The 16,318-nt window shown below is 31.6% G+C and overlaps 1 protein-coding gene across 1 annotated transcript in view; it reads right to left on the bottom strand.

Annotated features, from left to right (window-relative positions):
- Nucleotides 1-16,318, bottom strand: part of LOC119839597 (acetylcholine receptor subunit alpha-like 1) — a 192,919-nt gene that overhangs the window by 144,542 nt on the left and 32,059 nt on the right. The window contains exon 3 of the mRNA XM_038365977.1: nucleotides 9,232-9,282. The gene's annotated coding sequence lies outside the window, so the exon portion shown is untranslated. The remainder of the gene's footprint in view (nucleotides 1-9,231; nucleotides 9,283-16,318) is intronic.

The raw sequence follows: 16,318 nt of genomic DNA, 5'->3' as shown, positions 1-16,318 counted from the left end.
TGATATAAAATAAATGTACACACACAAAGTTTAAAAATACATTTTTATTTTAATTCTACTAAATTGTTTTTCTTTATACTAACAAATGTTTGAAGAATAGTTCAGCTTAACAATTTTATGTTTATTTTTTTTCCACACGTGATTTTTTTTTTATGACACAGTCGGCAATTTAGCTGGTGGGACACCTGATGGTAAGCGCTAACATCGCCCATGAACATTTGTAGAGGCATAAGATCTATTGCAGACCTTACGCCTCTACAAGTGGATTGCCGACTTTACATTGGGAAGGGATTAAGAAAGCATTGGCAAGAGGAATAAAGGAAAGGACTGGGAAGGGTAAGGAAAAGGATATGGGCCTTCGGATCCTGATTGAACTGGTGGCCCGATGGTACGGGATCACCACCGTTCCGCCCACCACATTCATAATAATCATAATAAGCTTTTATGGCCTAAGGGATAAGGAAATAATTGACCACTGTAAAGAAGGAATGGACTGGTAAGGTGAGGAAAAGGAAACGGGCTTCCGGCTCCCCCACTCACCGTACGAAACACAGTAGCATGATACTAATTCACGCCGCTTTTCTGTGGGGGTCTCGTACTACCCCGGTGCGGGCTAGCCCAATTGGAAGCGTGCTCGACTCGCACAATAAAAACGAAATTAATTTTCAAAGACTTCAAATTCAAATTGTAAATTCGAACATTAAATAAAAATGCATGAAAACACAATTACCTGAAATTCAGTGGGTGTTATCTCAATATTTTATCGGTTAAATAAAATTATACAATAAGATTAATCCTTATCTTTATTATGACAAGACGAAGCTCATTTCGGCGCTAATAAAGAAGGGTCTTATCTCAGAGGTTTAAAGTTTACTTTTATTGGGACTTTGTGGTTTATTGTTTGGGAGTGTGGGGGACTTCGACTTTAATACCAGTTTTATACGGATACTTCAAGTGATTAGGAGATTAGGGTAAAATGTATTCCGTTCTAGAATATAGACGATTGATCTTAGTATAAGGCTCTTTGAGACGATGAATTTGATATATAGAATTTTAATTTTATGTACCATGTTTTATGGATATATCGACGAGATTTAATTCTTTTTATTCCCTATACGTAAATGTTTATTAAATATTTCCTAGAAATTGTAGGTTATATAGGTAATTAGTTTTATGTCCGCAGGTTCGCTTGCGAAGTCAAAAGAGAACTCGCAATGTTACCGTAGGATTTCTAGGATAAAACTCATCTTATGTTCTTTCCCTGGTCTCAAACCGTATTTGTACTAAATTTCATTTAAATTGGTTCAAGGACTTAGGGTTGGATAAGAAAACCTTCAACTACGCGGGAAAAGCCGCGGGCAGAAACCTAGCAAGCATTAAATACAACTGGACACGCCGAAGCCACAAATAGCTGTAACAATGGATGCAGTAGCGCAAAATTTAACCAGTTTCGTAAACTTGGCGCTGGTTCAAGAATTAAAGGCACGGAAACCTATAGGGACTGAATAGGTACAATTTTAAACATAAGGTTTATATTCATAAGGTTGGTATTTGTATCGATATTGTTCATAGAAGAAATATTAAAGTTTATATTTAGTATTTATTGCATTATATATATCCTTTTTTTAATATTACAAATGCGAAAGTGCGTATGTTTGTCCATCTTTTACTTCGCAACGTTAGCAACGTAACATTATATTTTATATGTAGAACAAAAATAAATATTCAAAATCATGTTTTCAGCAAATAAATCCTTTACAATATAAGTCTTAGACTCAGAAGCTCAAAACAAATTATATTTGATTTAGTCAGAGGGCGCCCCAATCAGAGAACCACGTACAAATACTTACTAAAAAATTAGTAAGGAATCAAAAAATTTAATGAATGAATTGCAGTTCATTTATCATAATGTTTCATATTGTTCACAGACTTAAATATGACTTGTAAAAAAATTGGCAATCCTAATCGTAAAAGAGTTTCTTTTTATGTCATAGTCGGTAATGGAGTTGGTGGGTCGCCTCATAGTAAGCGCTACGACCACCCATGAACATTTGGAGAGGCGTAAGGTCAATTGCAGAACTCTACAAATTGATTGCTAACTTTAATTGGGTAGGGATTAGGAAAGGATTGATGAGAGGAATAAAGGAAAGGACTGGGAAGGGTAAGGAAAAGGATATGGTCCTAAGGACACAACAGTAATTTTATGATTTGATTTTTGTGTCTTAAGTTAATAAGCTAGAGAGTGGTACAGGCTTTTTATAGTGGGAATATATCTCATTCCCATGCGCAGAATTTAAAATGTGACATACATGACATCCGTTAATTTTCTTTGAGCGAAGCCGCGGGTAATAGCCGGTTTATTATAATTATTATATGTACGATATATGACGAAAATATATAAAAAGCTGTTTAATCATTTTACCTTAAGCAACCTAAACATTTAAGAGGGCAAATGAATATAAAAGAAATAGACGTTTTACTAAGAAACTTTAGTTCCAACGCGTTCCATTTCTTGACATGCGTTCCTCATAATTAAGAGACGTTTGATAAAAAATCAGCTTCGTTTACGTAAAAGTTCAGTGGTTTAGCTCCACCGATGAACTTTACTCGCTTGTCTGATAAAAAATAACTTTATCAAGCACTTGTAACCGTTTACACGAAAAGTTTAGAATTTGGGTTTGCGTTTTTAGACAACTTACCTATTTTATGCATAGGTATATATTCAGTGAGACGAGTGTTATCAAACTTATTGAAGAATCAGTACATAGTATAAAACTAAGTCGATTTCTCTGTCCTTATGTCCCTGTATGTTTAAATCTTTAAAACTACGCAACGGACTTTGATGGGTTTTTTTTTAATAGATAGAGTGATTCAAGAGATCTATTAAACTACTCCGAATTTAACGCGTACGAAGCCGCGGTCAAAAGCTAGCAATTTATATAATCATTTAATTGTCTAATACATGGCTCATATGAATAGTCGATCCTCTAACCGACAGTGATTATTATTTAATAGGCTATTTGATTAGGGATTTTCAATTATCCCCAGCATCTATTAAAATATGCTATAGGTTTTTAAATATTCATAAAGAGGATTGGCAGCCTATCTTTCATGCTTATTTCTTAAACTGAATTAGGTATGTAAAAAACATTAAATTTATGATTGTAATAGATCAAGAACTAATGGAAACGTTTTATTTCTCTTCTTCTGTATATTTGAAATAAAATCCTTTATTCAGATATGATGAATGTGGAGATATAGTTATTAACGCCCTTATATACCTCCAAATATACAAGTACGAAGATGGTACTTAAAAATTATAAATTAACAAGAATTCATTAAACAAGTACCTCCATAGCGTACATAGCAGCAAAATCAAATAACATTTTATGTTAAATACGCATCCTTTAAACAGATTTCTATAAATTTTACATTAAGCCTTCGTAACCATTATGAGACAATATTATTTTAACCTGCCCAACTTAATTAAAATACTGGGCAAATAAATTAAGCTAATTTGCCCATACTCGTTTAAGCAACAGTCTCTGTAAATGAAAAATCCAATCCCTAAAATCATTTACGTTTTTTTATGGAGTTTAATTAAAATTAACGAGAAACCCGACCCTTGTGTGACGGACATCAGCTATTCAACGCCTACGTTAGACAATTCTTTATAACCTAAATACACTGTACTGCAAACGAAACCAAACCTTATTGTTGTTACGTAGAGTTTGTTTTGCACTAGCGCAATTCAGACACTTGTGCCTCTTCGCAAGATACAGTGCTATGACGTCATACCACCCACGTAAGGCTTTTCGGGTCTCAGTGTGAACGAAAGTGGATGCAAATTCACTCGCGACTCTATTTGAACTTTATACTTTGCTTCTGTAAGAAAAGCGTACAAACTGTTTACATCTGAATATGTAGGTTCTATCGAGATATAATGAAAACATTTTTAGACATAATACACACGTATTTTTGAATGGCGACGTTTATGTGGGCGGATAAAAGATGCCCTCGCATCCATTGCATAAAAAGGCGCTGTTATCCACGCATAAATTTATATACAGAATAGCTTAGTTCCGACGAAATACAAATATTAATTAAATTTCAACAAGAAAGGTTTTTAAATGCTGTTATCAAACCAACTAAATCGAGATAGGTTTATTCGAGTGTCTGTCGCTTTTATTATTTTTAAATAACTTATGGAAGAAAGAGACATACAGATTAATTTAAACATTGCACGTATACTATTTTGTTTCCCTAACCTTAATGATCTTTTAAACAAGCAGTTTAAGAATGATCAGAACCAAAACTATGTACCAACGAAGCCTTTCCTTTATTATTTTAAGTTTACTAGTATTCTTAACCTCCGAAATCAGAAAGAAAAACATCGAGACGACACTTATGATATCGCGTTTTCGCATTAACCATTCCAGACACAAATCGTAGGTTCAGTGTACACTTAAGTAGATTTAGTAAGCCCTTTCTTTGATGTTTTCCCCTTAAACAGCGACTGCTTAGCATCTGAATAAATAGTACCTACTCACATGTAATATATTCCCACGATAAGGCTGGGGATTAGGCGCACGGATTTATTTTGTTTGCGCTATATTTTTTGTTTATTGCCATTACGTTTTGGTGTATTTTTAAATATTGTTTATTCTGGATCACAGGGATGTGAGTAGTATAGTTTTAAAGATAGGATTTTTTGTTGTCACTCGCGTGGTACCCTGGTAAAAAATAGTAGAATATAATTTATCTCTAGTAAATTTCATACAGATTTAAATTAAGAATTAAATTAAGCAATATATAACAACAAACAACAATGTTATAGGAAAACAGCCGATACATCATCAATAATTAAAATTCTATATTATATCAATAAATGTTTATAAAAAAAACAATCTATCGCCACAGACAATCACACAACAACTCATAACTCGGTTCATTTGAGCAAGGCATAAAATTGCAGGCTGCAATAATGACTATTGAAATGTAATTTTGTACGTAGAAGCTTTTGAACAATAGCCATAAAACCTTCGAATTAATGAAAGCGCGTAGACTTATAAACAATAGACTCGAATAAATTAATCTGGAGGGTCACGATCCTCTCTAACGAGGACACGATTGGGGGAATATAACTTGCGAAGAAGTTACCGGAGTACTAAAAGAAACTTCGATAAATGATATTGAGGCGTCGATAACTTTTCAAGTCCGCGTCATATCGTATGGTATATTTCTAGTGGTTGACGAAAAAATAAATATTGGTCATCTCTTATGGTAGACATTCACGTGTCGAACACTTTACAGCGAGCGTGGTCACGGGGAGACTCTAGTAGAGTTTGTTTCGTTAAAAAGTTTTTAATTACAAAATTTTTGTATCTTTCATAGAGTGGCAAAGGGTTAAGAAATAATCATTTTAAACAAAAGACTAATTGTTCAAATTGTTAGAATTAGAACAGAAATTTTAATGGTACCACATGGCAGGCACCAGCTCTTAAATGAAAATAAAATCATAAAAAACCTGTTCACCCAACAAAAAGTTATAAGGTATCAAATACAAAAAGATTGCAGTCGAGTTGATAACCTCCTCTTTTTTTTAAGACAGTTGAAAATAAGACAGAAGGCTAAGCAGCATTATTAGTAAATAAATGCCACAGTTAGTGGAAACATTTCTACCTCTGTTCTTTAACAGTTAACATCATGTATTTTCTATTAATACTAGAATAGTCTACTTTTCATATGTGAAATTAGTCACTCTCATGATTCAATTAATTCAATTTACAAACACTCGCATTGTATGTACTTACACTATTGTGAAAATCTAATTACGTATGAATGGAATATTGTTTAAAACAATTTATTGGAAAGCACGTGTTTCTAAACAATATATTTACTTTAGGACGGTTTATGAACTTCTTGTAATACATTTTTGGTAGTAGCAGTTTCCTCACTTTTTAACCAGCGTGCCCAAAAATGAAGTGATCTCTCAAATCGACTGTATTTTTTTTTACTTTTTTTTTTCTTTTTGTTTGATAGGTAGGTTAGGATATTTGTTCCTATTTTAGAATCTGGAACGATTCTTCTCGCCTAGGGAGGTAGGTAACCTTTTTTTTTCCAAAATGATTATGTGTGTAGAGAGCATTTATGGAAATAAGGCACAGAATATGAAACCTTTAATTGCCTATACGGAATGTATCAGTCAAATACTGTCAGAAGTATTAAAACTAAAAATAACGTGATACTCCGCTATAAATAGCGGCGTATCGAGATCGGCAGTAGTAAAATAACTTGGTATTTTAAGTCATTATAATTAAATTTCAACACCTATAATTAAGTTCGAAATAAGTTAAAATTGTATCATACGCAATATCGTATGTTTATGTTTTTAATAAATGTTGTAACTAAATTACCCTTTAATAGATTCGGTTAACTTTCACAGCAAAATTTCTTAGATGGGTAAATTAAATTACGAAAAAGAAGTATTGTTTATACTTAACATGCGGGTTGTCTTTATTAAAATAAATGTTTCATGTAATAAAATATCAAAAATGAAAACATTCAAATAAATTTAAACATATTTAAATAATTTTTATTTTACGTTACGTTTCGTACGTTGATGGTAGCAATCGATCAATTGTCTAAGTAACAATATATAGTAATATAAAGGGTTTAATTTGCTAATACTCGCCGATATTAATACCATTCTTATTATAAAACCACTTTTTAAGTCCATTATATGTTTCTTTGTTTTTTATTACACATAAACTGCCGTCAAACAAATTATTTTACATATAATATTTCGACCTAACAACCCTCTATTGTGGAAACACGAAACACCTTTCAGTCCGCAGAGACACATCAAAAGGCAAAACATAAAGCACAATTACGGAACCACAAAATACGACTTAAAGTTTTAAACTCTAAAGCATACATTTGAGTAACAAAACACGTGAATCATTTCTCAGCAAGTTTGAATACATCCATCTCACGTGAAACCGTTCGTGGTTCACATATTCGTCATTTTAATTGCATGTGCAACTGTTTTGTATAATTTGTTTCTAGAATGGAGGGAATCTTTGGTTAGAAACAGCTAATGTGCAGCTTTATTGACGTGACTGTAGAATCTTATACCAAGTTTGTAAGGTTATAAATAGTATTTAACTAAAACTAAGTTTCTGTTCGCCTTAGTTATCAGTAGATAGATTGAGTATTTAAATAACATATACCGTTTAATTGGTTTAATGTTTAGAATATAAGCTAGTTGAATGAAGCTATGATAAAAAATCGTCCATAAAATAAATAATTTGTCTCTATCTGAAAAATATAACCTTAAAACTTTATGTTAATGCAGTATACTACTGCAATATTTCCCTTATATACAACCTTAATATGCAACCAGTGTACAGATTACCCACACAACTGAAAGCATAAATTCTGAAGTAACAATTTTTAAATCATATCTTATACCTTTAAACGAGCAATTCTTGTATATATATATATATATTCTTGTATATATATATATAATTGGAATCTCGGAATCGGCTCCCACGATTTTCATGAAATTTAGTATATAGGGGGTTTCGGGGGCGATAAATCGATCTAGCTAGGAATATTTTTTAGAAAATGTCATATTCGTGTTTTATTCGTGTTTTTTTTTCCTGACATCTATTGGTGAATAATAATACTATTTTGCTTCGTAGATAGCTGGACAACTGAAATAACACATAGGCACTTTTTATACCGATATTCCTACGGGATACGGACTTACGCGGTTTCAACCGCGGGTCACAGCTAGTTATTTATAATACTGCATCTTACTATTCTATATAATCACAGTTCTAGGACGTTAAAATATAGCTTTTACCTGGTATTATTCAATTATTCATGAAACTAAGATTATTACAAAACGGATGGCAAGTCGTATTAGCACCAATTACAGGCACGTGTTATTGCTTCAATCTACGCGTGAATGAGGGTAGATGACAGATATCGTAACACACGTCGGTAACAACTAGCCATAGCCAACAACAATATATTTTATAGAATACCCTCATTTCGTAAATTTAAATTGATTATACGAAACTTTTGCCACGCAAAAATATATCGAGGTTTATAATTTTACATATCAATCAAGTTTCACATGTCAATCATAATTCGCAATTGACAAAGGAAATATTTCAAATAAAACACGCAAAAATTATCCTTTTTAATAACTTGATATGGCAGTATATACTATATCTAATACTATCAAATTCCCTTTTATAATGAGAGCAAAGGAATAAAGTCTTTAAAAGCCAACTCAAAACGAATTCCGATCTCAAATATTCACGCACACGAACGCGAGTCACGCTTAAAGGAGAAAAATACCCAAATAGAGCCTATTTTCACGTGACAATCTGGAGCTAATATAAATTTTATGAAAGCTGCGTTACACACATTGTTGTTTCATTAAACACTCATGTTTAGAGGTATGATGTCGGGTTATGAATTACATTTTAAATACTGCCGTCCGTACTGAAAATTGGTTTTTATAAGGATCAGTTGGATATTACTATGTTGGAATTTTAAACCTAAAATTTAATTACGCCTTTTTATAGACGTATGATTGTTTTTTAAATTGATAAGTAAGTTGCATATCATTCAATGTATGTGTTTGTTCCATTTTACAACCTGTTATTTAAAAGAAAGCTTAAATGTGTTTTATTTTCGACCGATTTCAAAAAAGAGGAGGTTACATAAAAACTTTCAGCAAGGTGAAACGATTTTGACGATTCTTTTTTCATTTGAAAGCTGACGAACCACAGGACAGTTCTTTGGACTCTTTGTATATGTACATATAACATATTATGTAGAATTAAAATGCAAAATTGTTATTATTTTAAAAAAGTAACTACAGAGTTTTTTGCCGGCTCTTCTCTGTAGAAACTGCTTTCCGAACCGGTGTTAAATGTTAAAACTATGTAATTACAATTCAAAAGCGCTTCTATAAGAAGTCTAATTGAATAAATAAATGTTTGTTCCAATTTAGTAAATATTTTTCAGCTGACATGTATTTTGCCAATATTCCATTTGTAACAAGGGACAAACAATCAAACATGGCGGATACAAGCGAACAAAATATAAACAAACATTTAATTTTTTAGTTTTATAGCATTGAAATGCTTTTAAACAAACATTTATCAAAATTATTAAACAAGTATATTTAAAGTTAAAAAAGAGGCCTACCAGTAAGACATGGGTCCTCCTTGGCTGTGTCATCGACTGATCGAGACTTACCTGAAACAAACAAATAAATGAGTTTATCAAATAACAATATTATTGTTATGTGTATTATATTTTACTATGCCATTTGTTTCTGAAAACGCATGTATTTATGCATATATTGGTTATTTAACGTATTGATATCTATCATTTCATTACTAAAAAAATATTTATAAAAGTTCATAATGTAAGACGAACAAATGAAAAATATAAATGAATATCAAAAAATCGACTGTCAAGTATCGTCCGTATGGGGGGGGATATGGAGGTATACCCATATCCACTTTGACTTAAATTAAGAGAATTTCCTTTTCCTTCTTTTTTCCTTACATAAGTTGTCATTAAGTGCGTTTTATGTAATAGCATTAAATTGAGCTGGTGGTTCGCCTGATGTTAAGCGTTCACCACCGCCCATGAACATTTAGAGAGGTTGGGCCGGTACAAATGCGTTTCGTATTTATAAGAAAAATGAAAAGTAATAATAAGCATTTAGTCATGTTTACTGGAAATAAATAAAAAAAAGATGAATTATAATTATGATTTACTTCGATTACGTACGCTTTCTATAACATACACCTATAACACAAAATAAACAATAGTTTTACAAGGAGTTCTGTATTATTATGTCCATAATTGCTACACATTATTGAATATTAATTTTAATCACGTTAACAATCCTACCAATATCATATTGCACGCTGATATAATGATTTCGAAGCCCTACATATCGTATTTAATTATCAGTCAAGCAATATTATACATAACAGCGATTGGCACGGTTTCGATGGGAGCTAATAGCCTTTAATAATAATCATTGTGATTGTCATAACTCGTGTGTTTAATAGGCGAGGACTTAGAATGTTCTAGAACATTAACTTTGTCGATGTTTCTCAATTAGCGTATTTTTTATTGAGAAGTATCGTGCATTATGAATTTTTATTAATAATTTTTTTGACGCAGTGCCTTGACCTTTATATATGCCTGTATTAAATAAAAAGAATATTAAAATATAACGTATGAGTTTCCATGCTGAAATCATATTATCATACTCATAAAGCTCTTGTTTAAAGAGTTCATGAATTAGCTATGTTTATTATCACGATTTCGTTTTTGTTCAAAACAACCATATTATTTTCAAAATTTATTTGAATCTGTTATCTTAGTGGGACACACTTCTTCCGAAATTCATAGTAATAATATGCAGTAAACTATTCCGAAAACAAGGAGATACGGTATCAAAACACTCCCACCTTATGTTTATTACTACTGTTTATTTTATCTACGTACTCCGTTTCAACTTATCTTATGATATTTTTATTGTGAGGTGAACCGTAACGATCCATCCCTTATGCTTATTGTGTTTCAACTTTGTTAACGTTTAGAATTTTTATGAAGCGTTTTTATGTACGTCGCGGAGCTATTTACAATTTGGTATAATACCGCCACGTGAATGGAGTGCTACGGGTATAAAACTCCGCGATATAAAAGTTTCAATGGCATGTGAAAATGTCGCTAATTTTTTATATGTTTTTGATAATATGCCCCTAAAAAGAATTCGGTGACGTAAAGTCTATTTAAACACGTTAAATTAATTAATCATATCATATTGAGTAATGATATGTAGTGATACAAAATCTTATGTAGATATAATGGTGTATTGGCGCTTTATATTTTAACATGAATGAGAAGTTTAATTAATAAAGAAAAAGTAAAAACTTATTAATAATGATGCGAATCTCCTAAAACTCAGTTTACCTTATACAGATTAAAATCTATAATAGTTTAGAAAACATGTAAAATAAGAATTCAAAGTTCTTTGCATTAGCATATTTTTCCCTAAACATTTCTTTGAAGCGTTTAAAAGATTTGCGTTTAAAAAAAGAAAGTTAAAACAAACGTTTACCAGTTACGCGAAAATATTTAGCCTTGGCCCAGATGGGACGATATTGGAGTTTAAAAATGCCCTCGCTTGCCTTCTGTACTTAAGAGTGCTTGTACAGTCGAGGGGTCGTTCGAGTGGCTGTTACTAGTTATGCGATAATCGATCTAAATTGTTAGTCGAACTCAGGTATTTGTAATCAGTTAATGCAAAGCTATGTCTTCTTTTGTTTTTACATTTTCGCCACTCCCTTGCATAGAGAAGATATAAATACGGCCCAAATATAGTACCCTGGAGTATCCTGTATACGTCGTATGAATATTCACTGTTGCGATAAAAATAAATATTATTATAAAATTATTGCATGTAAAATAACAAAACACACATAACTACATTAATTTAATAAATAAAAAAACATTTATTAAATTATTATCAGAGCCACAATTTTTCTAGACGCTAGCCACTAGAGCACGTTTCTAGAATAAAGCAACGAGAGAGTTCCTGTTTATTATAAATACGCTTCAATAGGAAATAATTTTATAAAAGTTTTCGTTTCTATTAGAGTGATTTGTCAGATAAAAGAATATTATGAAGTGTTTTACTTTATTAACGAATGGAGGACGATTTTCAATTTGAATTTAGAACAAAAAATAACGTCTTTGGAATATGAAAAAAGAGTTTGTAATAACAGAACTACGCAGATTTAAACTGTTATAACTGAATGTTAGATGGATGCTTTATTCTTGCATCAAAGCAGAGCCTTGAGTTTGAGATTTGAGCTGACCTCCGACGAACTTTTACTAAATAATGGAACTGTTTTGTACTGGTCAAAAAATGACCTTGTGCAAGATATAACAATATAAATATTTAATACACTAGTTATTTTATTGCATGCACTATACAGACTATAACAAAGACTTTCTGCACTTATCGTAAATAAAAACTCCTTCAAAGTAAACTTCTTAAATTGTAGAAAGAAGAAATATCGAATTTACAATTTGATATCTTATATTCTTCATAGAGTACGTGCTCTTGTGTACACAGTCTGTTATATCGAAAACAAATTCGTTATCCCTAAAGACCGGTCGCGCCAACTTCGAGCCTCTTGGTAACTCTATTGACAAGTTTGTCAGACAAGTTTCGGCAACTCTTAAATACACAGTCAACATTCTGAAATTAAGAGGGCTAGATTTCTTAGAAGGTTTGTTAGAAAACTGATGCGATGAAACGCAATTATGTAAGTTTCATTCGAGAAAAATTTATATGAATTGTGAGTACTGATGTATGACGATAATATATTTTGGACATTGATTATTTAGATACAAACACATACCGTTGATATTTTAAAATAACACCATCGGTTTCCATTTTTATACCCAATTCCATATTTGTATTATTCTGTATTATATTTTTACAATTATATGTATATTATAATCTGTTCAATTGTAAAAAGAATTTTGCATTTTCACCTAGAATCCACACGAGGAAAGTTTTCAAAAACAATAACTTGCAAATAAGTAGTAAGTCGCAACCGAGAGAATACATAATATTGCTTGGAATCGCCTTCAAAGTGACCTGATCAAAAGAGAGAAGTGTACAACAAAAATGTTGATCTCCTATTCGATACGAGCTGTGGTTTGAGCAAACAAAAGGGCGACTCCTTGAATAAAACATCACAATCAAAGTTGAAATATTATTCGTGTAATCGTGAGTATTTACAGAGGGATAGAGTTAGAGTTTTTTTTCAGATTTCGTAAGATTTTTTACCCAAATTATTTATTAAATGTATGTAATATAACATATAATAGGTGTTTGTTTTTTATTTCTTATATAGTGCCGTATTCGAAATAAAGAATTATTTATAACATAAATTTTATAAGATGAACATTCTACGACTTAACGCACGTACACGTACGTACGTTTTCCGATATTCCCAGGAATTTGTTAAATTGTTATAGGTTGAAAATATTTTATGGTGGTTACTTGCTTTTCGTCCATGCCTTCATCTGGAGTGTCTAAGGACTTCCATGAGAATGAAATGTTTCCAAGGCAAAAAATAGACTATAACTATTGCCGCCATTTATCATTTTCGTGTTTGGAGAAACACGAAAATCTGTACATCGCTCTGTTACGACGTGAAAGAAACACAGACAATAATCACACCACATATATTATATGATGAAGGAAAAGCTTATACGAAATCCGAGTTCACCTGAACCACCCAGACAGATTTTTTGCAATTTACATTATGTAACGCTAATATGAAAGCAAATTAAGACTAACATAGAATTCTTTGAAAGGTTCTTAAGCGTAACGCAGCTGTGCAGCCTCTTACTTACACAGCGTCTTTATATGAAGCCCGTATTAAACTTTTAGTGAACTCATCTCAGCTAGGTATCCCTTATGGAGTAGTTGGAGTTGGAAATTGCTGTAATGCGTAAAACGAAGCACATTCCTTCTATGGTTGGTACGTAGTGTAACTTTTTAAAGTGAAATGTGAAAATATGATTTCAAAATAAGACTAATTTATTACACTAGCGGTGCGAACCGGCCTCGCTCGTGGTACATATAGCCTTTCTCAATAAATGGGCTATCTAACACTGAAAGAATTTTTTAAATCGGATCAGTAGTTCCTGAAATTAGTGCGTTCAAACAGACAAACAAACAAACTCTTCAACTTTGTAATATTATACAAATATATAATATTATACTATAATATTATATAGATGAATATTTACTGTGACTTATAGTTACTAAATAGTTGTATGTATAATTGAATATCCTTTAACGCAGTACTACATTGTTAAATTCGAGAAAAAAATATTTATGAAAAAATACGCCAAATACGAAGATACCTGTGGTATTTCTAGTTATTAGAGTCTATATTTGAGTAATCGAGATGATTATTTCGTACAGGAAATTGTACTAATTTGTATATAAAGTAGGCAGAAAATAGGCTGTACTTCTTAGTTTTAAAAAAATCAATTTCAAAAAATTTCTCAATTAAAAAGTAATTGAGAATTTTTGAAGACTGGAATAAAAGATGATTACGCGGCGGGATTAGGGGTGACCTAGAGACGTTGCCGCGGTTTGGTGAAATGACGCAGGTTCGAATCCCGCCTCGCGATCATATTGTTTCTATTCTTCAAAAATATCTCACCACCAATTTAATCATAGAATCTTTAAGAGCATATAGATAGATAACTCTTTATTTGCACCAATACAGAAGAACAAATACAAAAAGGACACAAACGCTCGACACAATTACGCTCAAACAAGCGGCCTTATCGCTAAGATATCTCTTCCAGACAACTTTAGATCGAGGATTAGAGTTTACGAGCTATAAGAGGTATTATATAAAATATTTTATAATATATTCTTCTCTTCTAATGTAAACAAGTAGCTAAAATTTAATCGCATTGTTTATACTGGTCCCTTTTTCCGCAACTTGAAAAACAGCCTTCGAAGCACCTTTTAAAAGCTTTTAGAAAAGTTCACTTAATTTTTGCAGCCTCTAAATGGAGCCATACCCCATCCATTCAGATAATTTTCAAGTATATATTATATTCATGCTTTTAAAATATTTTTTATAATAAACAGACTTAAGGTTTTTCAGTTATCAACTTACGTTGTATATCTATACAAATGTTATAAGGAGGTAAATTGTGAATTTGTTAATTACGTTGTTGGCAATAATACCAAAAAAAAAACAATAAAGAAAGTTCCTATATATAACGTTATAATGCAAGTGTCATATTATATATTAAATTATGCTTTGATTTTGGGGATTTTGACAACACCAGGCGGAGCCGCGACAAGCGGCTAATATTATGTAATGAAGTCTAATCATTTTAAAAGAACAATTCAGTTTTAAAAGAAATATCAAAATAGAAACAGAAATAAACTGATTTCATATAAAAATCTTACAACTCTTAAACCAAACAAATGAAGGTTTCATTTGTAATAATTTAAAGACATTTTATCAACAATCTCCTAAACGATGCAAAATACATTTTTTATTATCTTTACAGCCTATAAAGTGTGTTACAAAAGAAAATCTCAAAGTTAAGCGAAACGGATATATTTTCACAATACATTAAATTTTATATTACTTGAGAGTGAATTGAAATGTCACTTCAAACGTAATTTCCGAGGGTTGTTACAGGCAAGGGCTTTTGATGGAAAATAACAATCTACTGAACACCTCTACGAGTTGGGCCGATATTCGCTGAGGCAAACGCAATAGGGAAGACATGGACTACAGGCAATTATGGTGTAAACGTCCGCCTATTTCAAAATGGTAGTGCTGGATTTACATTTATTATTATTATTAGATATTAAAAAAGACGTTACCTTCTCAAAATTGTTTTAGCAATTTTTTACACTAGGAAATACTGCCCCCTTGAATAAAATATAAACAGTACGTTCTTAACATTAATTGAAATAAAAATTTGATGTCTTCAATCAAGAAAACACACCTCTTTACGATATGAATTACGTATTATTATATAATAATTCTTTCACTGTATCTATAAACCAATTTATAACGTCAATGGCCTGGTCCACCGCTTTTTGTCACAAAGTTGATGAGGGGAAACGAAAATAACGTACAAGCACTTTATCACCACGATTCATTTATCAGAATGTAACTATTGGAGCGGAATACATTGCCGTGGACATTCGCGGGTTTTGTTTTTATGTTTTTTGCTAGCGCGCAATGTTTTCGCTCGTATCTATACGATATATTATTGTTGAAATATCCTGTATTCAGTTCACGTGACCCGAACAATGCCGAAATGAAAATATTACATGGTACGTGTTTTGTTATGCGCAAACTTTTTCAAAGAAAATTTATTTTTAATTATGATTGAATTAATTCAAATTCCATATCAATATGAATCCGTGTAATGTTTATTTCTATACGGTATAACACGCAAACAAGAAGTTAGAATCGTTTTTTTTTCATCCTATTTAAAGGACGATATATATGTAGATATCTTACAATAGTGCCACAATTTGTAGGTTACAAAATAATCATAGCTAAGACAAGATATTAAGAATTTTAGCAACGTTCGTACCTATACACCTACTCTATGGTATTATACCTAGTCTTGCCATAAATATTGTAATAAAGAAAAAAGAAAATTGTTAACTGCAAATAACATTTATTAC

Source organism: Zerene cesonia, chromosome 4, assembly GCF_012273895.1.
Source record: "Zerene cesonia ecotype Mississippi chromosome 4, Zerene_cesonia_1.1, whole genome shotgun sequence".
Lineage (NCBI taxonomy): Eukaryota > Metazoa > Arthropoda > Insecta > Lepidoptera > Pieridae > Zerene > Zerene cesonia.
Note: the sequence above shows the minus strand (reverse complement) of the source record. Positions and strands in the feature narration are given on the sequence as shown.